Source organism: Rhinatrema bivittatum, chromosome 4 (genome assembly GCF_901001135.1).
Source record: "Rhinatrema bivittatum chromosome 4, aRhiBiv1.1, whole genome shotgun sequence".
In the NCBI taxonomy this organism is placed as follows: Eukaryota; Metazoa; Chordata; class Amphibia; order Gymnophiona; family Rhinatrematidae; genus Rhinatrema; species Rhinatrema bivittatum.
In genome coordinates, this window is record NC_042618.1 from 13,433,179 (window position 1) to 13,446,924 (window position 13,746).

A 13,746-nucleotide genomic window follows, 5' to 3' on the forward strand; every position below is an offset into this window, starting at 1 on the left:
ATAGTATAAAGGCTACAGAAGGTGTTGTCAGCTGATGACCTCAGGAGCCTATAACCTGCCTCATTTGCGAACCTGTCCCTGTGCCGAATGTATGGAGCAGCTGCTCCCAGAGGTGTCATGTGGTTGGCATGATGGCTTATGCACTTTCTGCGTCAGTCTCTTGCAAGTCAAGCATTTCCTGCCTTCTGAGGACTTGAGGGGCCCATATCAGTACCTCTGAGAAAGTGGTTATCATTTATGCCTCTCACAGATGGCTGTCATGCTGGCAGATGTACATAATCTTACGTGCATAATTCGGACTCTTGACTCCCTCATTATCAGTTAGGGACCAGGCAGACACAGACATCAATGATGTAGGATTACTCATTGCCTATGTGTAGGTGCAGAAACTGCTGGAGGTAGTCTGTTACCAAAAATGGGCCAACACATATGTGTGACTGTGTGCATCTGTGTGAGTGATGTGCAGTGTTTGCCTTGGTCTACATCTGTTTCTGGGGGTGATGTTGGTCTCTTTGTTCCCTCCATTAGCACAACTATGCATACCCCAGAGCAGGCAGTGTGTGAGCATCCATTTTGCACAGACTGTCTTATGACACAAGTGATCCTGTGCTTCCACTGTTTACAACTGGTGCCTCAGAGATACAATTGTATTGTATGGGGAGAAAATGGCCTCACGCTTACTCAAAGACCATTCCACCTATGGCTCACACTGTTTATTCCTTGTGTTGAGAGGGGGATGTGAAACTTGACAGCGTCAGACCTCAGATATGGTGTGCCACATTTCTGAATGAGTAGATATCTGCCTGTAATATATATCTCCCCCCCAAACACCCCCAGACCCTGAGGCTCTTCCACCTAGTACTTGGATTGTGCCTATTTGTCCTTTTATTCGGGGGTGTGCAGGATTACAAGAGCTTCAGCTGCCAGTGGTCTGTGATGCTCGAAAGCACATACTTGACATGATGGCCAGGTACTCGGGAGTTGCGCACGATTCCTTTATACATAGGCTGCAGGACCAAGACTAGAGAGTGCAGCATGGAGGCTGAGGACCAGGACTGGAGAATGAAGCATGGAGACAGGAGCCCCAGGAGAAAACGCTGCAGCATGGAGACAGGAGCAGGATGAGATGAGATGAGACACCAGTATGGAGGTAGCAGCAGGATCAGATGAGATGAGATGAAATACTAACATCAGGAACAGGAGAAGAGACAGCAGCTGGATCGTGATTGGGAATGGCATCAAGGAGGCTGGAGTACAGGATGATCATTGAGGAGGGCATTAGAAGTAGTCAGCAGGAAAGCACTGGCAGACAGTAGACCATCCCCATTATCTAGATGGCACAGGAACTCTGTAGTTAGGACAGGCCCAGTAGGCCTCTTCCATCTAGCCAGCACAGGAACTTTATCCAGAGTCCCGGCCAGCCTTGTTCGACAAGTCTTAAGAACATAAGAAAATTCCATACTGGGTCAGACCAAGGGTTCATCAAGCCCAGCATCCTGTTTCCAACAGTGGCCAATCCAGGCCATAAGAACCTGGCAAGTACCCAAAAACTAAGTCTATTCCATGTAACCATTACTAATGGCAGTGGCTATTCTCTAAGTGAACTTAATAGCAGGTAATGGACTTCTCCTCCAAGAACTTATCCAATCCTTTTTTAAACACAGCTATACTAACTGCACTAACCACATTCTCTGGCAACAAATTCCAGAGTTTAATTGTGCGTTGAGTAAAAAAGAACTTTCTCCGATTAGTTTTAAATGTGCCCCATGCTAACTTCATGGAGTGCCCCCTTGTCTTTCTACTATCCGAAAGAGTAAATAACCGATTCACATCTACCCGTTCTAGACCTCTCATGATTTTAAACACCTCTATCATATCCCCCCTCAGCCGTCTCTTCTCCAAGCTGAAAAGTCCTAACCTCTTTAGTCTTTCCTCATAGGGGAGTTGTTCCATTCCCCTTATCATTTTGGTAGCCCTTCTCTGTACCTTCTCCATCGCAACTATATCTTTTTTGAGATGCGGCGACCAGAATTGTACACAGTATTCAAGGTGGGGTCCTGCCATGGAGCGATACAGAGCAGCTCCTGCTGCTTAGTTCACAACCATACATGCCCCAGAAAAAAGTTACAGAACAGTGGTTATAGGTAAGCAATTTCTCTTTATCTGAAGAAAAATTCACCTTAGTCACAAAAGACTCCCTAGCTGTCAAGAGAAATGGGGGAGGGGAACACTACCACAGAGCAGCACAGTTTTTTGGCAGAGCCAATTCCTTTTTGTATGATTGGCAATCTTAAATAATTCTGGGTCCTGCGGGGGAGGGGGACTCATCCATTCTGAAGAACGGACTGCCCAAACTTGCACATTCAAAGTCCAGTATCTAAACAATGTGAAGGTGTGAAATGAACTCCATGTTGCACCATTACATATCATTTCAGAGGCAGACCTTAAATGAGGGCGGTTGGTTTCTCCAGTTAAAAACTGTCCAAGGCGGCATACAAACATGCACAGACTGCGCAAAACATCACAACACAATCAAATGGGGGAAAAAAGTTTGAACCAGAAACATGGGGATGCGTTGTGTACCCATCACCACATTAGGACTCTTTTCTGATTATTTTAGCAGCTCTTCAGCCCACCTTCCCTCCAACAGCTCAGCCTCCTCCTGTCTCTTGCTCTCAGTTGGAAAGGTTTGACTGAGTAGCGGTGTAGGTCCTGGTGAGAGGACAAATCAAACCCCAAATACAAGATCTAAACATTTCAGGACCAAGGTAACATAAGCTAACGACAAAAATATCAGTCTTATTCAGAGACCTTCATATGTAAGCAGTGTAAATCCCCTACAATATGTTCCAGTAGGTTATTAAAATGCAAACTGGAAGATAAGCATTTAAGGCCGCTCAGAATTTGAATCATATTTTTTGAAAGAATTTTTTAAGAAATGCATTTGAAACAGTTAATCTCAATGAGAGCGCATTTACCTCAATGGCAAACCATCTCAAAAAATCTTCCGAAGGAAGTCAACAGTGTCCTTTCATTAGATTGAATCACCCACTACAGGAAACTGCCCTGGTGGGAAGACAGGCAGAAGAAAAAAATGAGAAAAGTCAACAGTGAGAGAAGTCAGAGAAGAGAGGACCCAGGATGATCAGGGAAAAGAAGAGTCTGAATGAAGTTGGAAATGTACGGAAGTCAGGCTCCGCTCCAAAACTTCCAGCTTGCTTGTAATGAGAGAGACCCATCTCAGGAAAGAGTATCAGGACTGGGTTTCTCTAACTCAGGTCCACTCCTTGTAGGCTGGTTACAGTGGAGGAAAGAGAGCCAAAATATTCAACCATGCAATCCTTACTGGATGGAACTCCTGGGCAGTTTACCTTGAAATGTGCACCAGAAAAGTCACGCTCTTTCGGCTTCTGGACATTTTATAGTTTAAGCTGTCGCTGTGCAGCTGATATGATGTGATACCGGCACAGACCTGCAATGAATTGCTAAAGCGATTATTTTTTTTTTTTTCATAATTTTGCTCTTTGCTGATTTCTCTGCCTGAGGATGGGGTCTCTTCACCTGCAGAGGATCAAGTTACTTTTTTTTTTTTTTTTATTAAATAACACATTGTTTTACAGCAAAACTAATCCTTGTTATGCTCTCTATTCATACCTCAATCACTTGCCTAAGGCAACAGGAAGCCTTCTGAACATCCAATGGGGGCAAGTTTTTTATTAGTGTATGGATAAGATTTGGCTTTCAGGCAGATACATTTCTTTTTCTTTTTTTTTTAAAGGAGGGATCCTGCTATTGATATGCTAAGCAGAATCCAATCAGACAATTAGGGTAAAAGGTTGAAAGGTATCATGTTAGACTCCAGTGAAATGAAGGTGGAGAGAGCTGATACTGGCGAGGTTCAGAGCAGGCAGCACAGCTGGAAAGCGTGAGCAATGCCCCTGCCATTTTTTCCTCAGGGTCCACCCTCTGCCTCAACTCCAGGGCCAGCATCAGCCTCCCAAGGATATAGAGAAGAAAGCTCTGATCTAGAGGCACTCTGGAGTGAGGGACGACCCGGTTTTGCTCAATATATTCACTTCAGGAAGGATACGAGTCTTAGGAATCAAACGGGGCATCTAAAAAACGCTGGTGTGCATCATCACCTGCAAGAGCAGCCCTCGCTACCATTGGCATCAGGAGAGCGTGGCAGCACTAGCCTGGGGACCCCCTTTTTGCCGCTCCAAGTAAAAGCCAGAGGAAAGGAGAAGATATTTCTCCAAGCTCCTTTCACCAGTCAGGTGGCAGGCCAACAATCCCCAGCCATGCGTCCAAAACAGCAACCGACCATGGAGGAAATAGGGTGGCGTTACAATACATAGCACTATCCGGAGGCGAGAGGCGGGCAGCAATGAGGAGCAGTGGGACAATGATTGCCTTTGATGACCAGTCTCTGCAAGTAGTGGAGAATGTGGGATTAAGCATTTGCTGCCTGTGTTAGCCTCCAGTTACAAAGTCACCTCAGATCTACATTTATTAGGAAGATCATCCCACCCTGTAGAACCAGTGCCATAGTCACGTGCAGGCACCGCTGGCTAACGCAGAGGGAAATAGCATACATTTCACCACTGATATCTAGACCAGTATGAACACTGGTCCAGATACCTCTCCCTGATAGCATACTGGTAGGACTTGCCTGAAGTAGGAGCTAGCAGTGGGAATGGAGTATCATGACGCAGGTGGGCTTTGCTGCACAGCCTGTGGATGAATAGCCCCTATACCTCATACAATATTTTATCAGCCAAAAGAAAGATGCTGGAGGGTTGGCAGCTAGACTGGAGAGGCAGGAGTGTTCAGGCAGGTTTCTCTGTGACAGTGGTGCAAATATGGTAAAGGCAATAGAAGATAGTGTCTTTCACGGTATCTATTGCTTTGTTCTGAGGCCCACCCCAACAATTATGGGAATCCATTCCTGAACTAACTGATAGAGAAATGCAGGAAAATCACAGGGCATTTCTATCAAAGCGTGAAGGCATAGAACCTTCTCCATGAGAAGCAGGAAGAATTTGGGATGACTCCCAAGCATCTGATTCAAGATGTTGGCATCCACTGGAATTCCACATGTATGATGCTGCAGAGGTTAGTAGTTATATCAACAAAAGAGAACTCACAAATTCACAAAATACAATCTCAAATATATGATTTATTAATGAAACAGTAGTAGAGCAGCAGACACCCCTTCATGATCTCTCTCCGGAAAAAGAGAGAGGTGTGCATTGCCTCCTGGGCATCATGATTGGGTAGTGATGAGGCAGCTGGTATAAATCCTGAAGCCCTTCAAAGAAGCCATGTGGATCCGAGTTCTAGAACTGCCACCCAGGATGGGGTCATCCCTATAGTAAATATTCTAGAGGAAAAGTTAGAGGACTTCTGTGAGCAAGAGGGAATACAAGCAGACTTACAACAGGTGCAAGAAAGACTGAGACCTTTCACAGAAAACAATACATACATGTTTGCTACATTTTGTGATCCACAGATGAAAGAGAGTCTTACCCTCCAGTTCCAGCATGTCTTATTCATGAAAGAGTTGCTGGTAACTAGGGTGTGTAAACAGGAATACCAGAGATACAGGCATAGAAGGGATGTAGCACAGGAAAGAGTGAGCACACTGTCTGTCAATTAGAACCTCCTTCCCCATCTAAACACATCAAAGCCACATTGCCTGCAATGAACCATCAATCCTTACACAGGCCATAACTAAAGCAGCGGGCAAGAGAAATCCTCACCCACCTCAGCAAAGGATACCCCAGCAAATATTTCTGCCCACTGAGGACATGGACACAAATGTATTAGTATATTAGGCACACAAGACCATAGTCTGGCCAGACCTAACCAAGGTGGCTTAGCACTATCTTTTCTACCCTCCAACTAGTGTGCCCCAGTGAGCATGTCTTCTCAATGACAAAAGACATATGAGCTCTTATCATTCAAGACTGGTGCCAGACTTCATGGAGAAGCTGGTCTTTCTGAAAATCAATCTGTCTTTGCTTCACTTTCCAGAAGGGACTGAAAGCTCTTTGAAAGCCTTGCTGCCATTCTGCCTACCTTCCATGCCCTTATATATCATCTTCAGGGTCTTGCTGCTACTGCTCTGCCTACTTGTAATGCGAATGATATACCTTGGAATTCTTGCTGCTACTGCACTGCCTATCTTCCAGCCCCAAATTGGAATCTTCTTGCTTTTATGCTACCTGCCATGCCCCAGATATACCACCTTAGGGGGTGTAAGGAATCAGGTAGGCGAGAATAAGGTAAAAGTAAAATAATATGTTTATTGGTATACAATCTTAAGTCCAAGTATTAAGAGTATCTAAGCATATACAGTTCTAAGCATATACAGTTCTAAGCATATACAGTTCTAAGCTTAAGCATATACAGTTCTAAGCATTAAAGATATTGCTTAAGCATATACATCTGTATCCGTGCACAATATTTCGGCCAATACTCACTACACCCTTTTCATCATCAGCCTGGCAAGGAGAGAGCGCATCACAGGCGAAAAAGGGGTCTTCACTTTGTACGTCTACAAAGGACAAAACATCACTTTGCTCTTCCGCAAAGGAACTCTTTCTCTCTCGGTTTGTCGTCCAAAGTTACCTTTCTTTTATAGTCTACTGTATGCCAGGTGCCGAAGGGTGCGTGCGAAGTAATCTTATGTTCATGCCAGGTGCAAGCTTATGTGTGTGCGAAGTAATCTTATCTTTATGCCAGGTGCAAGCTTATTTATAGCCTACTGTATGCCAGGTGCCGAAGGGTGCTTGCGAAGTGCAAACTTATTTATAGCCTACTGTATGCCAGGTGCAAACTTATTTATAGCCTACTGTATGCCAGGTGCCGAAGGGTGCATGCGAAGTGCAAAACTTATTTATAGCCTACTGTATGCCAGGTGCAAACTTATTTATGCCAGGACAGGATTGCTCACTATCTGTTCTTGCAGTTCAAGGATAGATCATCTCCATTCCAGGCCAATGTCAGTGCTGCAGCTGATTCTGCAATATCCCTTACAGGGGGTTATACTGTTAATGTGCCTACCAGCCATGCTTATTATATACACCTGAAATAAAACCCAAAGAGAGCAGAAACAAAGAATTCAACACTAGAATAAATATTCTGCTATAGTGAGAGGCTCAACAAGAGCCTCTCACTATAGCAGAATATTTATTCTAGTATTATATACACCAGCATGGGATTTTTGGTGCCTGTTTGTTGGTTGGTTGGTTATACTGAGGTGTTTTGAAAAACATTAAAAAAGAAAAAAATGCAGGTTTCTCCTCGTACCTCACTTCTTATATGGTTCTTCATTTAGTTATATCCCTCTACATTCCCAACTATTTCTTTCACCCTGTTTCTTTGTTGGTTATACTGAGGTGTTTTGTCCACAGAAACAAAAATTGTGAATAAAGAAAACAAATATAAGTTTCTGCTCCTACCCCATCTCTTTTCTGGCTCTATACCTTACTGTTTTGTTGTACATTTCCAGGATCCCAGCTTAGTTCTCCCACCCTTTTCTCAATTGATTATACTGGGGTGTGTTGGCCCCAAAAATCCTCAATCAGAAGGAGTAAATGTAGGCACAAAAGAAAATAATTGTAGGAGAGACCTTTTACATATTCTGAATGTGGTAAAGATTTAGTAGGAAGAGAGAAGTAATGTAACACCTGAAAATCAGGCTATGTTCAGCTACAGAATATGGGAAAAGCTTTCTTAATAAAGCAAACCTCACAAATTTCCAGGAAAGCTACACTGATGAGATACCATCGTCATGCTCTGATTTTTGATGAAGGTTTCAACTGGAAAGTAAATTTCACAAGAAACCTATCATTCCATCCAGAAACAAGATCAATTTCAAGAGGGAATGTAATAAAAGCTTATGCACTTAAATCTGACAAATGGTAAGTGCTTCAACAGGAAGACAAACATCTTCCATGCCTTACTGGTATACTCTTTATCCTACACATTAGAGGTCTTTTTTTTTCCACTCTGCTACCTTATCCAGACTTTGAACTTTTAGGTACTTGCTATCATGTCCCAGACTGTACACCTTGAAGTGTTTTTGCCACTGTGGGGAAGCTACTTTGCACCTCTTTTGGTGCCTTGGTGTGTTGATGCCACTCTGTGCTGCTTTGTTACTTTATTAGTGCTTTAGAATTTCCCTGTCACCTTTTCTGCATTGGTCCCCCTTCATGGTGCCTTAGTATACTGATGCTACTCTTGGTGCCACTTTGCCTCATGTGCTGTCTTTGAGGGTTCATGCCAATTTTGTTGGTACCCTCTTTTGAAGCCATAGGATATTCTTCCCACTCTTGCTGCTTCTTTGATCCTTTGATGGTGCTTTGGAGAACTCCTGCTACTACTGGTACCCTTTGCTCCTTTACAGCGCCTTAGGCTATTCATGGCACTTTTGGTGCCACTTCGCCACCTTCTTGGTACCTTGGAGTTCTTTCCCCTTTCTGATAATGTCTTGCCACAAGTTTCATTAGAATTGATGAGAAAACCCCAATTCTGGAGCCCAAAATAGACTGCATTGCATTCTCCATTGACTATAAATAAATGAATAAAATGAACAAAGAAGTATTTCTTTTTTTGAAACTAATGAACCAAATGGTGGTGCCTTATGAAATAAATGAACAAACTGAAATAAAATTTTTTCCATGTACATCCCTAGCAGCTAATTCCACTACACCTTAGTCTGAAGAGCAATAAAAGGATCATGTAGTACTAAAGCATCCTGGAAATAAGTAATTAGCAGTACAGGCTATTGCCACCACTGACATTCTACCTGTATCGGGACCTTTTATCATAAAAGCTTGATCTGATTCTTGTCTATTCAGACCTATCCAGGACAAGAAGGAAAATGCTAAGGGACTCTTTATAGCTGATCTAAAAGCAGGTGAATTGAATCATGGGTGGAAAAGCTTTTTAAACATAACTAAGCCCCTGTCTCACTCTACACAAATTCAGGCTGGATACAGGAAGGGTGGCTCAATACAGCATTTGGGTTTATTAAGCATGGCAGCAGAATACATTGGGGATCACAGCTCTTGAAGAAATCACAATTTCTCTTACATCCCAAGTAATTTAAAAACAATTCCAAAATATTAAAAACTTCAGATAAACACAGACACATCAAAGGTTACTGGAGATATCAAGGGATTAATCTTAAGATCATAAGGGGTATGAGCAACTAGATAGGCTAAAAGAAGCTAAAAGGGGCACTCATGGAAAACAGAGCCACAGCAGAAAGACTAAATTAATTTTTTGCTTCGGTCTTTACTGAAGAGGAAGTTGGGAAGATAATAACACAGGACCCATTCTTTGAATGTGATAATTCAAATGAACTGAAACAAATCACTTTGAGATTTGAAAATACACTAAAGCAAATTGACAAGCTAAATAGCAGTAAATTACCAGGATCTGAAGACTTTCATCCCTAAAGTTCTGAGGAAACACAGATTATAGACTTGCTACTGATAATCATAAACCTACCATTAAAATCTATCACTATACCTGAGCATTGAAGGATAGCCGAGGTGTAACACTATTTTTTTTTAAAAAGGCCTCCAAGAAATTATTCATTTATTTATTTTAAAGTATTTATTGCCCGCACCCTCCAACATTCAGGGTGAGATACAATAGTACATTCATAATTAAATAGAAAAACATAAAAAGCAGTAAATAACACAAAAGAATAAAATAATCTTAAAATGAAATAACAAAAATGGACAAAAGTAAAAATAAAATCAATAGAGAGTGAATAAAAAGTGAGTAAAGGTTGGTAGGATTATGTCTCACGTATGTCTGGGAAGGCTTGCTTAAAGAGGTGATGCTTTAATGCTTTTTTAATGTTTAAGCTGTTGTTTTTGTTGTTGTTGTTTTGTATTTGCCAGAAAATTCAATAAAAATGAGTATTTAAAATAGAAAAAAATATATAATAACTCCAGAGGTGATCTAGGAAACTGCATACCAGTGAGCCTGGTATTTGTGCCAGGCAAATTGGTAAAAGCTATTGTTAAGGACAGAATTTCTGAGCATATGGAAACATATGATTTAACGAGGAAGAGCCAACATGAATGTAGCAAAGGGACGTCATACCTTATTAATCTATGAGGTGTGAATAAGCATATAGATAAATGCCAGCCAGTTGATCATAATGTATCTACATTTTCAGAATGCATATGAAAAAGTCCCTCATAAGAGACTCCAGAGGAAATTAAAAAGTCATGGGATTGAAGGCAGTGTCACTGTGGATTGGTTAAAAGAAAGGAAACTGAGAGTTGGACTGTTTAATAAAAGCATAGTTCTCCTGCTTCATAATAAATATATTGCCTGCATAGCTCCCTGTTGTCTACACATCAGGTGTACATGGTAAAGGTCACGTCTTATCCAAAGCAGAAAAAACTACTTGAGTGCATCACAGCGTATCTTAAACATAAACAATTCACATCATTCTGGTTGCAAAAAAAAAAAAACATACAAAATAAAAAAGGAATGAAAGAATAATGTTTGAAAGCAGATTTCAGAATCAAATGAAAAATATAAAGACACTCTTTCTCAGCAAGGTAAATAGAATTTAATGGTATTTCGGAGGTATGTTATATTGTTATGAATACCATTAGCAGACTAAGCGCATGCAATTATTCTGAATTCATCTTCAGTCCAGCATGTCAGCTTTCAGAGCATCTGATAATAGCTGGAGTGAGGAAAATAATGAGCATGTTGGAATTTACAAAAGGAATACAAAACAGCACTGAAGGAGAGACATGCTAGAAAAGAAGAGAGATTCGCCGGCTGAAGTGAGGAAGCTAAATGAGAAATGACTGCCAGGGCTGGTAGAACTGTCTTCTGGAATAAAAAAAAACGAGGTTGTTAGTGTTTGCAATGATAGAGGCCATCTTGTTGACAGCCTTAGAAAATGGCACGGGGACAATCACCTGGTGCCAAATCCCAAGGAAGAGCCTTGGCTTTTCAGCTTCTCTTCCAGGGCATCCCTCTACCAAAAAACTTTGAGTCAAAAACCTAAAGAACGATTTACATGCTATGTACGGCTTCCATGAAACCCATAGACACAAAAATCCTGTAATGGGGGTTGTAAGCACTACGACAAACGCTCTAAATAAGTGACCAAAAGAAACAGGGTTGAACTGAGCTGTACTGGGTCACAGAGATACTTTTAGCTGGAAGTTGGGCAATTACTTTCAACTACAGTTACCAGCTAGCTCCATTTTTCTCAGGGCAGGCCATTCATACCTGTTCCTGTAGTCCTGCTATTAGGCACGTGCAGCAGGAAAACATTTGTTTAATTTCAAAATTTGTTTTGTGGGGACCCCAATTCATTTATTTAATTTCAAAATGAAAACAAAAATCATTTTTTATTTTGATTCGTTTTCGTTTGCCATTAAAGTCAATGGGGGGAAGCATTAAAGGTAATTTACAGCCTATATTGGGCTCCAGAATAGGGGTTTTCTAATCAATTGTTTTAAAACATGTGGGAAGAATTCAACAGAAGGGGGAAAGAACTCCAAGGCACTTAGGGGCGGATTTTAAGAGCCCTGCTCGCCTAAATCCACCCAAATCCGGGCGGATTTAGGCGAGCAGGGCCCTGCGCGCCGGTGAGCCTATTTTACATAGGCTCACCGGCGCGCAGACCCCGGGACTCGCGTAAGTCCCGGGGTTCTCCGAGGGGGGCGTGTTGGGGGCGTGTCGGGGGGCGGGCCCGGTCGTCGCGGCGTTTAGGGGGCGTGTTGGCAGCATTTTGGGGGCGGGTCCGGGGGCGTGGTTATGGCCCGGGCCGGTCCGGGGGTGGCCGCGCCCTCCGTACCCGCCCCCAGGTCGCGTCCCGGCGCGCTAGCAGCCCGCTGGCGCGCGGGGATTTACGTCTCCCTCCGGGAGGCGTAAATCCCCCGACAAAGGTAAGGGGGGGGTTTAGACAGGGCCGGGGGGGTGGGTTAGGTAGAGGAAGGGAGGGGGAGGGGAGGGCGTTAGAGGATTCCCTCCGAGGCCGCTCCGATTTCGGAGCGGCCTCGGAGGGAACGGGGGTAGGCTGCGCGGCTCGGCGCGCGCCGGCTATACGTAATTGATAGCCTTGCGCGCGCCGATCCAGGATTTTAGCGGATACGCGCGGAGCCGCGCAAGGCTAAAATCCCGCGTACTTTTGTTTGCGCCTGGAGCGCCAACAAAAGTACGCCAACGCGCCTTGTTTGAAAATCTACCCCTTAGTGAGGAGACTGAACTGGGGCACCAAAAGTGGCAAGAATAGCTTGATGCATTTTGAGCTACAAGCGGCTTCTTTTCCTAATGACCAGACCAAAGTTGACCTTTACCCTGTCCCTGCTCTCTGGACCAGCCCTGGATTGGTATTTTCCCTCTGCGGGAGCTAAACAACCCTTTTATGGGGAATCTTGAAATGTTCCCTGACCAGTTCTGTAAAGTCTTCCATGAGCTGGGATGCTCTTCTTCCGCGGCCGTGGACCTTCTTCGCACCCATCAGGGCAGTAAATTAGTGGCTGATTATGTCATGCAGTTCCTGACCCTGGCTCCTGAGCTTGAGTGGAATCCAGAAAGCCTGGTGGCTATTTGTTTGGCAGGGTCTTGCAGACCAGATCAAGGACAAGTTGACCAGTAGAGACATTTCCACTGGGCTTGTCGATCTCATTGCCCTGCATATTAAAATCATTGTGAGGTTCCATGCGTGAGCCCAACAGACAGACGTCTATCACAAACACCTGAAACTGGCTCCTCAGTTTCAATGACCACTGGTGCCTTCTCCCAGTGAGGTAGTGTTGCCCCAAGCCATAGAAAACCTATGCAGCTTGGCAGAGCTAAACTCTCTGAAAAAGAGAAATGGAGGTGCTGATGGCTTAACTTCTGCCTGTACTGTGTGGGCACAAGGCATTACGCTACTCTATGCCCAGTGAAACTCCTGAGCATAGGTCTGGAAGGAGAGTCAGCCCTAGGTCCTCCTTGTCCATATTCCATCCACAAATGTTGGTTACCCTCCTATTGAAAACTGAGGCCAAGGAGATCTTCTTTGAGGTATTCATAGATTCAGGCACTATAGGCAATTTCATTGAAGAGGATTTGGTACAGAAATACAATCTTCCTGTTGTCTGATTGAAGCCTCCAGTTATCACATCCTCCATTTATGGAGAACTGCTACCAGGGAAGTTGTTATTTTTCTTTGTATTTTTAAAACTTTTGGTATTATCCACTTTGGGATTTTTTGAAAGGTGGAATACAAACATTTGTAGGACTATGGGCCATCATATGCTTTGCTTCAACTGCCTAATGCATATATGATATAAAATAAGGAAACAGAGTAAATTATAATCAATTTACAGAAAAAAAAATGGAAAGCAGTGCAAAAAACAAACAAACCTGACTACAGGTAATGAAAGTCTCATAGCCAGGGTGATAGCCAATCCCAATGAGCCGGCATGGTGTCTTCACCAAAGGTAATAAAAGCAAAAGAGAAAAGAAAACATATTTGAAGCCTTATGTTAAATTTTTAATACATATAGGGGTCGATTTTAAAAGGAGCGCGCGGTCGGCATGCGCATGTTATAAAATCTGATGGCCGTGCACACATACATGCTGGATTTTAAAATCCGTGCACGCATGAGCGGGCGGCGCACGGAGGGGGGGGTGAATTTTCATTAAATACGCATGGCGATGCAATCAGACCTTCCCAATCCGCTCCTTAATTGGAGGGAA

General features: G+C 43.2%; 1 long non-coding RNA gene across 1 annotated transcript; it reads right to left on the reverse strand.

The window, feature by feature from the left end:
• Positions 1-5,159: 5,159 nt before the first annotated feature.
• On the reverse strand, positions 5,160-6,697 carry LOC115089285. The gene is made up of 2 exons (XR_003856039.1): positions 6,486-6,697; positions 5,160-5,383 (listed from the first exon to the last, which is right to left on the reverse strand). It is a non-coding gene; the product is annotated as an uncharacterized LOC115089285 (long non-coding RNA).
• Positions 6,698-13,746: the final 7,049 nt, after the last annotated feature.